The sequence below is a fragment of the Acanthaster planci genome, linkage group LG03, assembly GCF_054643075.1.
Source record: "Acanthaster planci isolate LZ-2023a linkage group LG03, COTS_SCS, whole genome shotgun sequence".
NCBI lineage: Eukaryota > Metazoa > Echinodermata > Asteroidea > Valvatida > Acanthasteridae > Acanthaster > Acanthaster planci.
In genome coordinates, this window is record NC_141779.1 from 9,023,648 (window position 1) to 9,038,684 (window position 15,037).

Consider the following 15,037-nt stretch of genomic DNA (forward strand, 5'->3'; position numbering starts at 1 on the left):
GGGAGGTCATGGATGGAGGTTTAGTCGCATAATACCCTCGGTAAAGCAACATTCATGGATAAGAATGGCCTGAGGGCAAACCGGCGGGCCCATTCGCACCCAGGAATATAGCGTATCTTGGGCATTATCCTTTACTTAAAGACGTCAAATATTGACGTTTTATTAATGTCTTTTTTGAGTCGTATATGCAAAGCCAAAAGACGTCAGCATCCTGACTAGTAAACAACGTCATTGATCTGACCAGAAAAAGATGTCAGCATTTTGACAAGTAAAAGAGGTCAACATTAACATGTCTTTTATCCTCCAAATATCAAGGAAAAAAGACGTCTGCATTGGACGAGTCTTTTTTTTTATTTAGTTACGATAAAAAGACATTCACATGCCTTAACACGCTGCCCGCTGCCTGTAAAGTAACTTTTGACGAAAGCAACTGGTTACAACAAATCATGATTGTTTTTTTATTTATCTAACTCTCATTCTTTACATTATAATAACCTGTTAGCACACTTGCTGAAAACGATGGTCTATCCAAATATTATGTACCAATAATATTTCTGGTAAATTCAATGGCTTTGGATGGCCATTGCAATTGCACCCAGCACGATCAACGTGATGATGAAACGAGGAACACTTAACTACATAATGTGTTGCGTGTCCACACCTCCTGGATAAAAGTAGATCAAAGATTTAAATTCTACGTTTACAGACTGGGCAAGAGTGGGAAACATTAATGACACAAGAAGTATAAGCCACATATATGGCAAAACAAAACATTTCCAACCAGGCAAGACTTAGTAAAATACGTTTTACATGTAATGGCATTTATGAGAGGTAGAAAAACAGACATCAGTTGATGAAAAAATGCATGCTTGTACTGATAAGAAAATTTAAATTGAGTTGGCTTAGAATTTAAAAATAGAATGGAAGCGTGGTACACGTTTTTGAAAAACATTTGTCTTATGCAGTGGTTAGTCAAAGTTTTTAGAAAACAGACCTTCCTGGAATAGCGCCAACAATGATCTCGTCATTTACAATTTAAATTACTGTGCGCGTTTCAATGCCGCAAAATATTTTACCCATGCCCCCGGAAAAAAATCAGACTTGGTACTTTGTTTTTACCATACTTTAAACAACTTTCATTGCTTCAACCTGAGGAAATAAACCTGAGGAAATGATGTACATGTACATATTCCACTTGAACAACAAAAGGTTTAAAGCTTTCAAATAAGACCCTAAACAAAGAAGTAGGCTATTTGCTCATTACGTAAAAATCACCGAAAGATATGAAACAGCCGGGAAACAGGCCATGATACACTAGACTGGTGGCACAGTTTTCCTGTGGGTGTGCCCGCCAAATTACTCAGGGCTCTTGGTCTGTCTCTGGTAGGAATACTTAACCCTAACCCCCTAGGGTGTATGTAAAATCATATTGAAATTGGAGGATTTGGGACTGTTGGGGTTAAGGTACTTCGCAATTCAGTGTCTTACTGCAGACACTGTTGTGTTGTGTGATGTAACGAAACTTTCTGCCAATGTTACATAAAAGTGACAACTTATTTTCAGAAAAAACTGTAAGGACTTTGGTGGCAGCAAATAAACCAATCCTTTACCATCAATTACACCACGTCTGAGCTTAAGTGCACATGTTCAATGTGATTGAGAATGAAAAAGAACTTTTCTGCCACCAAGTGTCTCTAAAATTTTTCGTTGAGTGGCCAATATTGTACAGTGCATCACGTACTGCCAATGAATGTATGCTAGTAGTAACAACTAATCGTTGCTGCTCAAAACAACTTTAGTACTGCTAAAAAAAGTAACAAGGCCAATTGATTGATCTGTTTGTAGCTTTTCTAGCTGTGCTTGAACAATACATGTATATTAAATTTTCATTTAAAGTAATATTTGCTCTACTTTCAATGCACATAATGCAGTTTCCCAAACGCCATCTTGCTGTTTTTCAGTCTGTTCATGTTAAACTCCATCTGAAGGGAAGGGGTCATCATCCTGTAAAACAATTAATAATAATGGACTTTGAAGACAATTGGTGGCAACAAATAAATCAGTGCTTTTTCATCGTCTCTGTCACAGTGGGTACATGTATATGTGCACCTTGGCTTAGCCATGCTGTAAAATGGTTTGTTTGCTGGCAGTTTGTTGCCACCAAGTGTCTCCAAATGTTAGAGACGGGTCCATGTGTTCCAATGCATGAAGAATGTTATTTAGACACATATGGCACAAGATAAATTAGTTTAAAAATCTTTCGAAACTTAGGGTGTATTTATTTCATCACTTTGACTTTATAGGTCGTACCAAATTGACTGCAAATATGTATCAATCTGCATAAGCTAAGTCCTGCTGTTGAGCAATGGACCTCACACAGATTTATCCTTTGGTTGCAAACCCCTGACACAACCTGCACAACTTATTTTACCTTTTACAGAAAAAACAAATATAGGCATACATGCACAGGTAGTTACATTGACTGACCCGTTCAACACATTCCGAACCATATCTCTCATGTCACTTCCACCAATTCGTCTACAATAGGCAATCTAAAAGAGACAAAGTTGAGAAACAAACCCGAGTAACTAGGGCAACCACCATGCTGCTTAATTTTAAACTCAAAGGCTTATTTGAAGATACAGAAGCACCATATGATATACTACAATCTCCCTTTTGGGTGATTACGAATATACATGTATATGCTAAAACACAGTTAATTCGTAAAAGTGGAGGGCAGGAAGCACATGCAGATAAACTGTGTTAATGACAAGCCAAGTACATGTAGATTAACACCATGTCGCTTGTCATATACATGTATATTTTGTTGCTCTCCTTTGCGTATAAACATTGTCATGTTGGAATTCTAGGATATATGATATATAAAAGTGCATAATACAGAACGATGAAAATTTATAGGGGCCACACTTAATATGGATAAACAAATTGGAGTCAACGATAAAAGAGTGCACAGGAAACCATATGAAAATGTATCAGATTTCTGAACGAAGAATCTGATCAATATAAAAACTGTTATTCAGATTCATACCAAAGCAGAGCAGTAAGTGACATCCAGTAGTTTGTTCTCAAGAGCCAGAAACTCCTCTTTTGTCTTTGTGTTCTCCTCCACTGGGGGCTTGGGGTGCTCTCAAGATGGCCTGGTTGTCCTCATCACCACTACTGTTTGCACCTAGAACAAGGACTTCAGTCCGACATCTGCGCCAGGTCTTGTAATATGCCATTGCCCAAGTAACCTAAATTGAATTCATAGCAAACTCATTTTATCACTCCGATGAAATGATTTGACATCGTAAAGCTCATGTTTAATGGTTAAGGCAGTTGTGTTGTGATTCTTAAGCTTTTTGGATGACTTCCAGGTGTACATGGGTCAAGAGTATGCATGTACATGTACATGTACAATGGTTGCGTACCCTAGGACGCAAATCCTGACCATTGCAGTGGGCAATGTTGGCAGCCACCATTTTGAACTTCACAAACTGGCATTATGAAAAAACAGTGCGCTTCAGAAATTATCGTTATCCCCGGCTCTTTACACTGAAACTCCTTCCTTTTTTGAAAGACCATGAGTGGGGCATTGGAAAGACCATGAGTGGGGCTTTGGAAAGACCATGTGTGGGGCTACATCAGTTCATGGGTCCATGCCATGGGAAATCAAATAACAACGTAGCAGCCTCCTCTCATTTCGAAAACGTGAAAACAAACATTTTATGCTCCTGCGTAAAGCTGGCATGTCTGGAAGCAACTTCAGTTTTCCAGTTCAGTCTCACCAATACGATGGTATAACTTTTAATCTTAAAAGGATAAATTAGATTTCTTGACGCTGATTGTGTTTGCCATATTTGTTGACGCTGAAGTATGGGCACTGTGGCTAGCCCAGGTGCTCCTTACTGCACTACAACTGCGAGTCTAAATACGGTTACGAAGGAAGACTGTAGTCCAACCATGGGGTAGGAAACAGCCGTGGCCAACCCGGTTGAGGATAAAAGTTATAACATTTAAGCCTGACGTCTGCTACACAAACAACGTCCATACGTAGCAGAACTACATTTTATAAGCACTTACCTTTTAAGGAAAGGCCTAACCTATCTTACTCTTCTTTTAAAGGACAAGCTGCTTGCAGCCATACTCAAATTCACTTCAATTTTATTCAAAGTATGGTCGAAAGCATGAAATAGTCTGGTTCCCTGACCTGAAGATCTTTACTATATTGGAAATGCGTGCAGACACCAAAGACAATTGTCGTATTATCTGGCCGGGCTGCCGGATAGGTTTCTGCACCGCAAGCGCAAGGTTCTCACTGATACGACTGGGATTAGCGGACGACGTCTCTGTTGTTTACTCTACAACTGAATCTTTATTGAAGCTCTCCTCAATAAAATAAAATGTAGTGTTTTTTCCCCCTTGTAAAAATAAGAACACTTGCATCTACAGTAGACTCCATGTACATTTTTCCCAGCAGTAGATTAGGAGCCTTTAACTTTTGACCCTGTAATGTCAAGCCTCCTAATTGATTTAAGAGCACTCCTACACAAGGACCCACTTTTATCGCTTTGGCCTTCTTACCACATTCCTCTGGCAGACTTCTGGTCTAGGATTTATTACTTTATAATTAGATTTTAGTTAGATTTACCCTTGTTCTTCCAGCCTGTGTTCCCAACCCTATTTTCACCACTCTCCACTCTCCAAGCAACATCTCTATGTGCAGTACTCCAACTCTCTCTTGTACAAGCTGTAAAATAGTTTAGAATAAAAGTTCCTTTCTCAAAAGTTAGTACCTGTTGTCAACATTGTTCCTTTTTATACAACACTACTAAAAACAGACTGATTGGATGGTCTATGGGTTGACAGACCGACGTACCCCTGTAATATTAGGAAAATAACACAATTACTTACATGTACAGTAGATAATACAGCACTTATTACACACAACCTGCATGGTGCAAATACTGTGCACACACACAATGGTAGTAAAAAGTCATAGGTCATACACAGTGGTTGGAGTGTATAGCCTTGAGTTCTTGTTATAACCAAAACACAGCTGTTAAACTGGACTACTGAAGGCATGCGACCAATTACACAACACTTTCTTTGGGTACTTTTCACACAACACATCATAAAATGACTTAGCGCACAAGTACAACCTCTTAATCTGTGTTGGTGAGCACATACTAACTTTCCAATTTGGCATACAAAATCATGTAAAAAGAGTTGCAAAAGTCAGAGTGTGAAACTGCTTGGAATATAAAAATACAATATAATTCCGGAGCTAACCTGGATATGCTAACTTGACTTCTCTCCTACTACTGACTACATCTGCCTCAACACAATTCAACACAGATGCCACTTGAGCTATATAATAGAAAAGAAATTTATCCTTACAAGGTGTGCAATCATCCTTAATTACAAACTAGGACATTGTTGAATGAGTGTGCCAAACAAGGGGGTAATCAGAACAAATGGAGAGAAGAGTAAACAATAAAATAACTTCATGTGAACGCCATGATTGTGATTGATCATAAAAACAAGCTAACAATACAAGTCCATCAACATCAGAAGTAGCACAGTCTATTATACTAAGTAATCAAAATAAATTTAAAATGAAGTTACACACAGGTAGATTACTAACGACAGCAACTCACCCCATATGGCTACTGTGTAGACTCGAGTGTCGGGCTGTTGACCAGTGGTCTGCTGGGTGGTGGTGCAGACTGAATTCTGACCCCAACATAGGCCCTTAAATGCCTGTTATAGTCTCTTGATGGACATTTCCATCAAGACTATGATTGGTCACTTGCAAGTTTGACCAAACCTTCCTCAAAGTTTGATTTGCATATAAGCTTCCCCATTGGTCAAATCTTTGAAGGTTCATTGTGTAACTCTGCTCATCAGCAGGATCAGCAGATTTTCTCCTAGGGTCCAACAACCTGCAACCTCCAGTTTGATGAATCTCCCAAGCAATGAAAACTGACATTCTGGTTCTAAAAATACTTGGTCAGGACTGTGGGAAAGTTCCCTTAAAACAATGGACTGGGTTAGGAAGTGAGGTAAACATCATGACCTCCACCATTGCGGAAATGACTAGATACTAACCCGTGAAACCTGGTCTGCTATTTTTCTCAAGACTCTTAGAGGGTTCATGCTTGGACTCTGTTTCTTCATCAATTGAAAAAGGAAATCCCAAACACAATGATAAAATTGGAAAATGAATAGCATAAATGGGTCGGATTCGAACCAGGGTCTATAGATCTGTAGTTCAAATCACTACCAACTAAGCTATCGAAGCGACGTAATGGATTCGCGTTTTTGAAATGTCTTAAATGGTGTATTGCATTGTCCCCTCTTCATGAATCATTTGTCACCCCAGCTACTGAAAAAAAGTAGCGCACCAGGTTTCACGGGCTAGTATTAAGTCGCTTCCCACCATTGCATACCACAGATAGTTCCGTTTGAGTTGTATAAGGTTGGAAGGAATCCCGGGAACAAGGGGAGCAGAATAAGAAATGTAAGATATTAAACCCACACAAATTATACATTTTTCCATTTCCTGACACAATAGACCTGACCGTACGTCTGAAAGCCCGTTTTGGACATGGCCTCAGTCTTTGCCATCGCTGGAGCTGCATGCTCGGAGTCTCCTCGAAAGGCTGGAACCAGCTTAGACTAAGCCAGAGCCACTATAGTGTCGTCGTGGGCACGTTAACGTTTTTTTAATTCATTCGTTGCGATCATGCACTGCAGGCAATGAATGAAAATAGCCTTGTCCATTCTAAAATGTACATGTAGGGGTACTTTATTGTCCTGTCATTTTACAGAGGAGGGGGTTCACGGTCAGTTCCACTGAAAATAATCATAATGTACATGCATGTGTACTAAAGCACACTCACGATTCCTGTTGTGTTAAAATTTCACTGTAACACGGACATTCGCACTGTCTCACACACCCGTCTTTACAAATAGATGAGGCAAACAACAGTCACCCGTTGGCGGGATTTGGCAGTATGCCAGTTTTCTGGTGGGAATTGACCTTTCGCGGTAAAATCAAGTGAGAACGTGCAAAATCCGAGACAAATACCTGACTAGTTAACTGTGAATGCATCTACACTTTCACACCCTGTATTCAAAAATTCAGGTTAATCCCAGTTAAATCTGGGTAACTTGGTGTTACAGTAAGTGGCAAACCTGTCTATGGTATGCATCATCAAAACATTTTTGCCAAGATTTGTCTGCTGCCCTCATTGGTGGATTTCGATAAATTTGTGTGAAGAGCCCAGGCGGAGACTGAAACCAGCACATAGAAAACCCCAAGTTTTGCTGATTTTAAATACGGTAAAAGAGGGGTTAATCCAACTTAATGTTATAAGCCAGTTGGAAGCTGTCACATAATGTCAATTTAACCCTACATTAATTCAGTTTGAAGCCAGAGGAAGAACCTACATGTATGCAGAGAATCGCAGTTGCTGTGGTGCTGGAAATAATGCTGCTGAAACAATGAAATGCTAGTTGATGGGGGACTTTAACAATGATCTTCTTTATAATGAAACTCAAGCTGAAACTAATGGTGACAAAACTTCTTACATACTCATCTTTTTCTACCCTACAATTGATAAATCAACTAGAATAACTCAAAAATCAGCAACATTGATTGATGATATCTTCACTTGAAGTACCCTCCACTTTCATTGTTCTATTGGACTTCAGTGATCACCTTCCAATTATTCTCCTTGGCTTTGACGTTGCTTAAACTAAGCAGAAATCTACATGTACATACACACATTGAAAAGAAATACCATACTTCCGCCCGACATGTAAAGATGAATTAGTTAGGCTGACTGGGATTCGGTTGCTGTTGGTGATGGAGTAAATTTGCAGTATTCACAATTCTCTTCCAAATAAGTAAACTCATCTCACTGATTAATGCATGCCTTTTGCAAAGTGTAGACATAATAATAAACTACCTGAAAATCCCTGGATTACTAAAGGCCTACTAAAATCTATAAGAAAGAGAAATAGACTTTATAAACTATTTCTTTGAAACCCAGATCAATTAGCTTAAATAAACAGATATAAAAACAAATTATCTATTGTAATTAGAGCTTTCAAGAAAATACGTTATCTTATCTTTACCAACTTCTTTACCCAACCGCAATCTAAGATACGTCTGTCACCATAATTGTAACCAATTTTGAATCTAGATGTACTTTGAAACTTACACCAGGAATTGCATATAAAGCAAATTCGAACCAATGAATGTCGTTAAAACCAAGAGGAATGACGATGCTACCGTGCTCTCCAGGTTGCAAAAGGCCTCCCGATGTTGTCCCAGTGTGAAGCCATAGAATGATTAAACGATTAAATCCCCCTAACTAAAAGAGCATCTCTGGGTTGAGATTGAGCATTTCTAATTATTCTCGTTCTTTCATCTGAATTTTCTTCTACAAATCCTTCTTGAATAACTTCAATGCAATGCGACTGGCTTCTACATAAATATTGATTTTTTTTTTCTTGAGTTAAAAGCATTAGATACAAAAATGCCTTATCTTTTATTTTAGGAATTGATAATTCTTCTTCAAATATTCTTTTTTGTTGATTCTCAAAATTGTTTTTTTGTTTGTTGAGCTCATTTAATTTTTGCATAACGTTATTATTAAATTTTTCTAAATTTCCTGTCTTGTAAGTTTCAATAAAACCATTTATTAAGTTATAAAACAAAACCGAACTGTCTGCCTCTAATTCTGACAATGGCAATGTAAGTTCAATTAATTCTGAAAAACTCATATCGATATCTTGTTTGTCAGGTCCCGTGTTTGTTTGAGGTAGTTGTGGTAATATCGGATTTGGTTCTGGTGGTGGTACATCGTGCTCTTCACGTCCTTCATGCTCTTTCAGTCTTGCGGGCCTCCTTTCTCTCGGTCTACCATTAATGTGAGTTTGCCAGTTGATTTCGGTAGAGGTTGTAATGTTAAAATATCCAGAGTGAAAACTTACTTTTTAAATGCTAACAGCTTTGTTGCCTTTTAAATTATCCATGGAGTCTTGTAATTGAAACGTTTGGTCATTTTTAGCAAAGTGAAAAATGTGAGAAATTTCTTCCATATGTTGTTACTCTGTTTTCAAATCTAACAATTTAGTTTTTTCTTTTAGTTCTTAAAATTATGGGAGTTAATTTTAGTGACTTGTTTATTCTCCGTAACAAAGACAATTCGTTTTAGGCCAAGTTTCCTGACATAACTTCATTTTATAAATTACCAAGGATAACAACAGATGAAGCCGTAAATTGTTGACTTACAGATACTTTGTCGTTTTGTAAAAATCAGATAAACTTTGCAGTCTATTGTGCAACGACTATGTGTAGTGCAGGTTTTGACTTAATTGTCGATCCCAACCCTTATACATATCAGCTTTGTTTAATTTTCATGTGTACTTTACGGTAAGAAAGATCTTGTTTGACTGTGCTATACCTACATGTATACCAGGTGACAATATATTCAACCCAGTTAAACACCAACTATGACCACAGAGCGTTGGTTGATACTTGTTGCTTGTTTAATGTTGACTCGACTAGATCTTTCAAACAAAGGCAAGATAACTTGTCAAACCGTCTTGGTACAGCTTTTTATCATGATAATAGCGGTGTTGGTGGTTATGTTCCCGTTTCAGGTAAAAACTACGACACGCACGACTTACACGTGCATGCTAAATATCTATATTCCACTTACATGGGATTTGGGGTGCCTAATCCACCAAAAGGATCTGGTCACCCAAGCACCTATACAGTGACGTAGATTGAGCAAGATGATGATGTTAAAACGGCCTAGTGGGACTTCATTTTACACAAGTCTTGACTCACTCACATCGGAATCACAAAGGTTAATGAATTTATAAGAGCTTTAATGCATTGTAAGGAGCGCAAACACAAACAAAAACCAGCGTTTTGGCTGAAGGCTTCAGGTTAGACGCTCAACAACAATTTGTAACTATTGTAAATGCATTGATTAACCACTTGCCGTCAGGGGCTCCTGTACTGGAGACATATTCCTTATATTCGTGGCCAGGGTTTCCAAAATCAGAACTTTATTTAAAAAAACAAAGTTGCTGGGTGTTTTTTGAAAAGGTTATTGCTGTCAGTTAAAAAGTTTAGGCCATCGTTGGAGGTAAATATATTGGTCTTAGGCAATAACGAGTTGCAGCGGCCAGAGAATTGGAACAATAGCCGGGGTGACCGAACTTAATTACGAGCTGCTGAGAGCTGCCGAGAGCTGCCGGGCACTGCCAATCAATCCCGTATTCTTTCAGTGCAGAGTGCTGGCATTAGCAGAGGTAATCCGTGTATTGTTTGTGCTGAACGCTATTGTTTGCGCTGCCCGGCACTCGCAGCGGATTATCACTGCACTGCACTTAAGACAAAGCGCGGGCTGTGCGGGCTCATTATGCACCTGTGCCCCATGAATGACCCGCCCGGGCGCTGCTGGCCCTTGCCATGTTGACTGACAGGGCTTGAGAATAAAATCGCCGTGCAGTGGCTACATGTGTGCATGTTGGGTATCGTGTTATCAGAGCACAGACAACATGGCTGAAGTTATATCCGGAGATGAGTCCAGTTCTTCCAGTGAAAGCGAGTTTTATCTTAGTTCAGACGGAGGTTCCTTGTCTTCTTCATCACCGCCGTCTCCTGCTCAAGTACAGTCAAATAAAGAAATTGACACATGATGTACCCTTGGCGGTATACGGCAAGTGCAAGAGAAAGTCCCCTGCACAGACCGCCAGGTCGACCAGCAGCAGAGCCGCACCGTTCCGGTGGACAGATGAAGACAGTACACCGCTGAAGTACGGCTTCACTGGTAATGGTGGTGCCGTCGATCCCCGCCTGCATCGCAGCTCAACCTGCAGTGAAGCCTTGGAGCTGTTTTTTGACGATGTTCTCTACAACAAGATAGTGCAAGAGACCAACCGGTATGCCGTGCAGAGGCCCGCTACGACATCGGCGCACATGCGATCATGGACTGATCTGAACGCTAGAGAACTGAAGGCCTTTCTGGGCCTTTGCATAAGGACGGGCATTGCGAAGCACCCCACCCTTCATAGCTTCTGGTCCACCGACCCACTACTGAAGATGAGCCTATTCCCGTCCGTCATACCCCGAGATCGCTTTCTTGCCATCCTGCAGTCCCGACAACACAGCCATGCCGGAGGATTGTGATGACCGTCTCTTTAAAGTGCGCCCAGTCGTCGACCATCTTGCTCAGAAGTTTGCCACTGTTTACGTTCCTCGACAGGACATTTCTGTCAACAACTCCCTGTTGAAGTTCTACGGGCGTCTCCGCTTCGCTACCTACAACCCCAGAAAGAGGGCCCGCTTCAGCATCAAGATGTACAGGTTGTGCCAGAGCACTGGGAATGCTACCAGGTACTGCTACAACTTCAAAATCTACGCCGGCCAAAGTAAGGGAGACCTCCCAGCAACTACACAAGTGGTGATGGACCTGGTGAGCGACCTAATGGCAAGGGTTACAACCTTGCCCTCGACCGGGCCTTCAGCAGTCCCGATTTGTTTCGACGACTTCACAACCAAAAGTTCAACGTCGTTGGCACCGTCATGGCCAACAGAAAAGGGATGCCAAAAGACCCGCAGTCTGTCAAGCTGAAGCGGGGTGAAACAGCGTTCCAGTCGGCCGACCTGGGTGTCAGCAGTTCTCTCCTGGCCATGGTGTGGCGAGACAAGCGCAACAGCCGTATAAGCTCCACCATGCATACAGCAGACATCAATGGCTCCGGCAAGCAAGACAGGACGGGGGAGGAAATGTAGAAACCGACCCTCGTCATCGAATACAACGCCCTAATGGGGGGTGTTGACAAGAGCGACCAACTAGCGGCAAATCATCGAGCTACTCATAGGTCCCTCAAGTGGTACAAGAAGCTCTTCTTCTACCTGCTCGACTTGACGCTGGTGAACAGCTACGCCGTGTACCTGGCCGTTGGTCACCGCCTCTCCTTCCTTGACTACCGCTTGAGTCTTGTCTGTGAGCTGCTGATCGACGAGCTCTTGCCCGAGTACCACCCTCAGCACAATACTCCACCAGTCACCAACTTCCGCTTTGTTGGCCGACACCGCCCCGTGGACTTTGACAGGACCAGCTATGGCGACTTCCGCTACCAGCGGTGTGTCCTTTGTGCTTCCCGTGGTCAGCAAAAGAAGACACACTTTGAGTGCGACACGTGCCACCAGCCCCTCTGCGTCGCCCCCTGCTTTATTTCAACTATTTCAATGAGAAATGAAAAGAAAACACAAGAAGAAAATAAGAGAAAAAGAAGTTCTCTCCAAATATTTATCTGTGTATATTTCTATATGTACTTGATTTTACTAGTTTCTAAGGTTTTACTTGAAATTGTTGGGAAAATAAAGTTTTGGGAAAGGAAATATCCATTTTGAACTAAAACTTACACTGTGGGAGGGAAAATGAACAAGTTGGGAGATAAAATATGAGAATGGTTTGGGGAAGATATAAGTTTTGTAGATGGGAAAATATATAAAACAGAAAAAAAAACCAATAGCTTCAAAAAATAGCAAAAGTTATATGCAGCAGCGCCGCAAAAAAACCAACACTTATAGACCCCATTTTTTAAAACATGATTCATTTGTCCGTCATGGCCGGCACTCATTGAACAGTTTACAAAGCCCGGTGCATGTGGGCACAGCTTTCCATTTACTCACCGCAAATTACACACCGAGGTCGCGACCGTTAATCGCTCTGCAAAGCAACACGGCAGTATGGCACTGGGCCAAGGCCCAAAACAAACGAGCCCTTATGTAACACTACACAATGGGGGCGGGCGGCGTGGCTGCAAAACCGAAGGGTCAATGGAAGTTGCTTGTGAGGACTAGACTCGCCACGAGACAGTCATTTTATGTTCAGAAACAAAAGATATGAATTTTTGAAGATTTTTGAAAAACAAAAATATGAAAAAACAGCCCGGTAGCGCATATAACAGTTAAAAAAAAGCACCCAGCAGCAAGTGGTTAACTCAGAACCAGATGTGGAACAATCGATCGAACAAATTCAAGACTCATTACAATATGCCAAAATTCCTTTGAACTTTGTGGTGAGGCCGGGTTCGTATGTAGTGCCTTCGGACATGGATTTGAGAATCGGAACGTTTGAGGGATACAACAACATTTTACAAATCGCAACCAACGACATGCACCCACATTGACACACAAAGTGTACCAGAGTCAGACCTAGATGATTTTAAACAAGAGCCAACTCCGCAAGACCTGGGCGATTTTGAACAACTGCAAGACCCTGACAAGTTTAAACCAAATTCAGAAAGTGTAAGCCAAAGTAACGTAAGCCAGAGTAATGTAAGCCAGAGTAACGTAACTCGTGTACCTTAAGCAAATCCAGCTCCTACTAAGACTACTACCCATCTAGGCACTCACCAAAACGAAAAACTGGCACTTTTGTTCGGAATGGCCGCAATTTCACTGGCTTTGATTTGGTTTGAACAATTTGAACAAGGTGTTAAAAATTTTGACGGGGTTTATCTTCTTACTTTTTACCAGAATTAAAATAACCCAACACCAAAGCACCCACGGCCAAAAACAAAGCCCATACGTGTTCTGCTGCCCAACTGATAGCTTTACTCGCAACATTAAAGAACCAACTCAACACGCTCCCTGATTTTGGCCCGGTTATTGGCTCGGGTGTTATACCTATGCCTCTGACAGCAGCCACTATGCTAGCCACGATGGAACTGATCGCTAAAGCAAAAGCTGACAAAATACGACCGTAACGCCTTGCTCTCTAAAAATAGTTCTGATTTTTTCACCGAGTGTTATATCTGAATGCATAAAAATCAATTAGTTCTGTAATTTGTCTGATTTGGTTTTTTAAATCACCTTCAAGTCTGTGTATAATAGATTTACTTGCTACTATTTGATCTCATAGTTCTTCTGTACGGTTTTCTCTTTGCGAGGTTTCTTCTTCGTTTTTTAGTTATGTTATTTCATTTTCATATTCGCTAATTTTAGCTCTCACAACTTGCATTTGACCTCTTATCAATTTTATCATTTTGTCATGACCTTTAAGTTCTCTACTGGGTATTTTCCCAATTTTGGTTTGGACATGTACCTCCGTGTCTTGAGTGAGGTTTTCTACGGTTTCACTTACTTGATCTGCCACTTGTTTCTCATTCTGTTCCGTTAATTGGTGTTCAAGTGAAATGTCAGCTAAAGTCGATTGCACTTCTTGAATTTTTTTTTCCATAATCACAGAAACCCAGTTCGTTTCTAACCAATTTTGGTCCATTTCGATACCCTGCTTGTTTCGTGTTATCTCTTATTGTATCTAGTTTTACAAATACGCTGGGGATTTTTTACTGGTTAACAATACTTCTTTGTATCTACCAACAGCTTTTTAAAACAGACCTTTACCTGTTCGGTATGCAAAATTTTCATATCGGGGTCTCGATAGGTCTTTTCTAGTATAATATTTATAGAATTGTCTATTCTAGAATTATTTATAAACATCATTCTTCCTCTTTCCTTCTGTTTTTTTTTTTTTTATAAATGGAGCTACATGTCTATACGGCTCCTTTTATTTCATTTATATACACAATAAACATGACATTGTCACAATTTTTTAATCACAAAAAGTGTGACAATTGAAAATATATACATGTACATATATCAATAACACCAATTTGATTAATTAAACTAAACAAAATGTTCAGAATTGGTGCTATACAAATAAAAACTCAGGAAAATAAATAAAAGTTTAGATATTAAATTAAAGGCTCTCCCGATTGAAGTAACACAGAGCAGAATTTTTCATGTGAACGAGTTGAAACAGATTTGCGCCCAATCTCATTTTTTCTAATGTTAGAAATCTTCTAAGAGATGCTTTGTACTCGGAAAGAATACTTACATGTAGTTTACATTGACTCTCCAGCTGTACATATTTACATCTTGTTTTACAAATGATTCTATACAGTCGTCCAATTAAAATTAAGCACACACTAT

General features: G+C 40.1%; 1 long non-coding RNA gene across 8 annotated transcripts in view; it reads left to right on the forward strand.

Annotated features, from left to right (window-relative positions):
• Positions 1 to 15,037, forward strand: part of LOC110990708 (uncharacterized) — an 83,190-nt gene that overhangs the window by 44,948 nt on the left and 23,205 nt on the right. For 7 of the 8 annotated variants that reach the window (XR_015424898.1, XR_015424891.1, XR_015424890.1 and 4 more), the window contains exon 3: positions 8,817 to 8,943. The exons of the other annotated variant lie outside the window; for it this stretch is intronic. This is a non-coding gene — a long non-coding RNA (uncharacterized LOC110990708). The remainder of the gene's footprint in view (positions 1 to 8,816; positions 8,944 to 15,037) is intronic. 8 annotated transcript variants of the gene reach the window in all.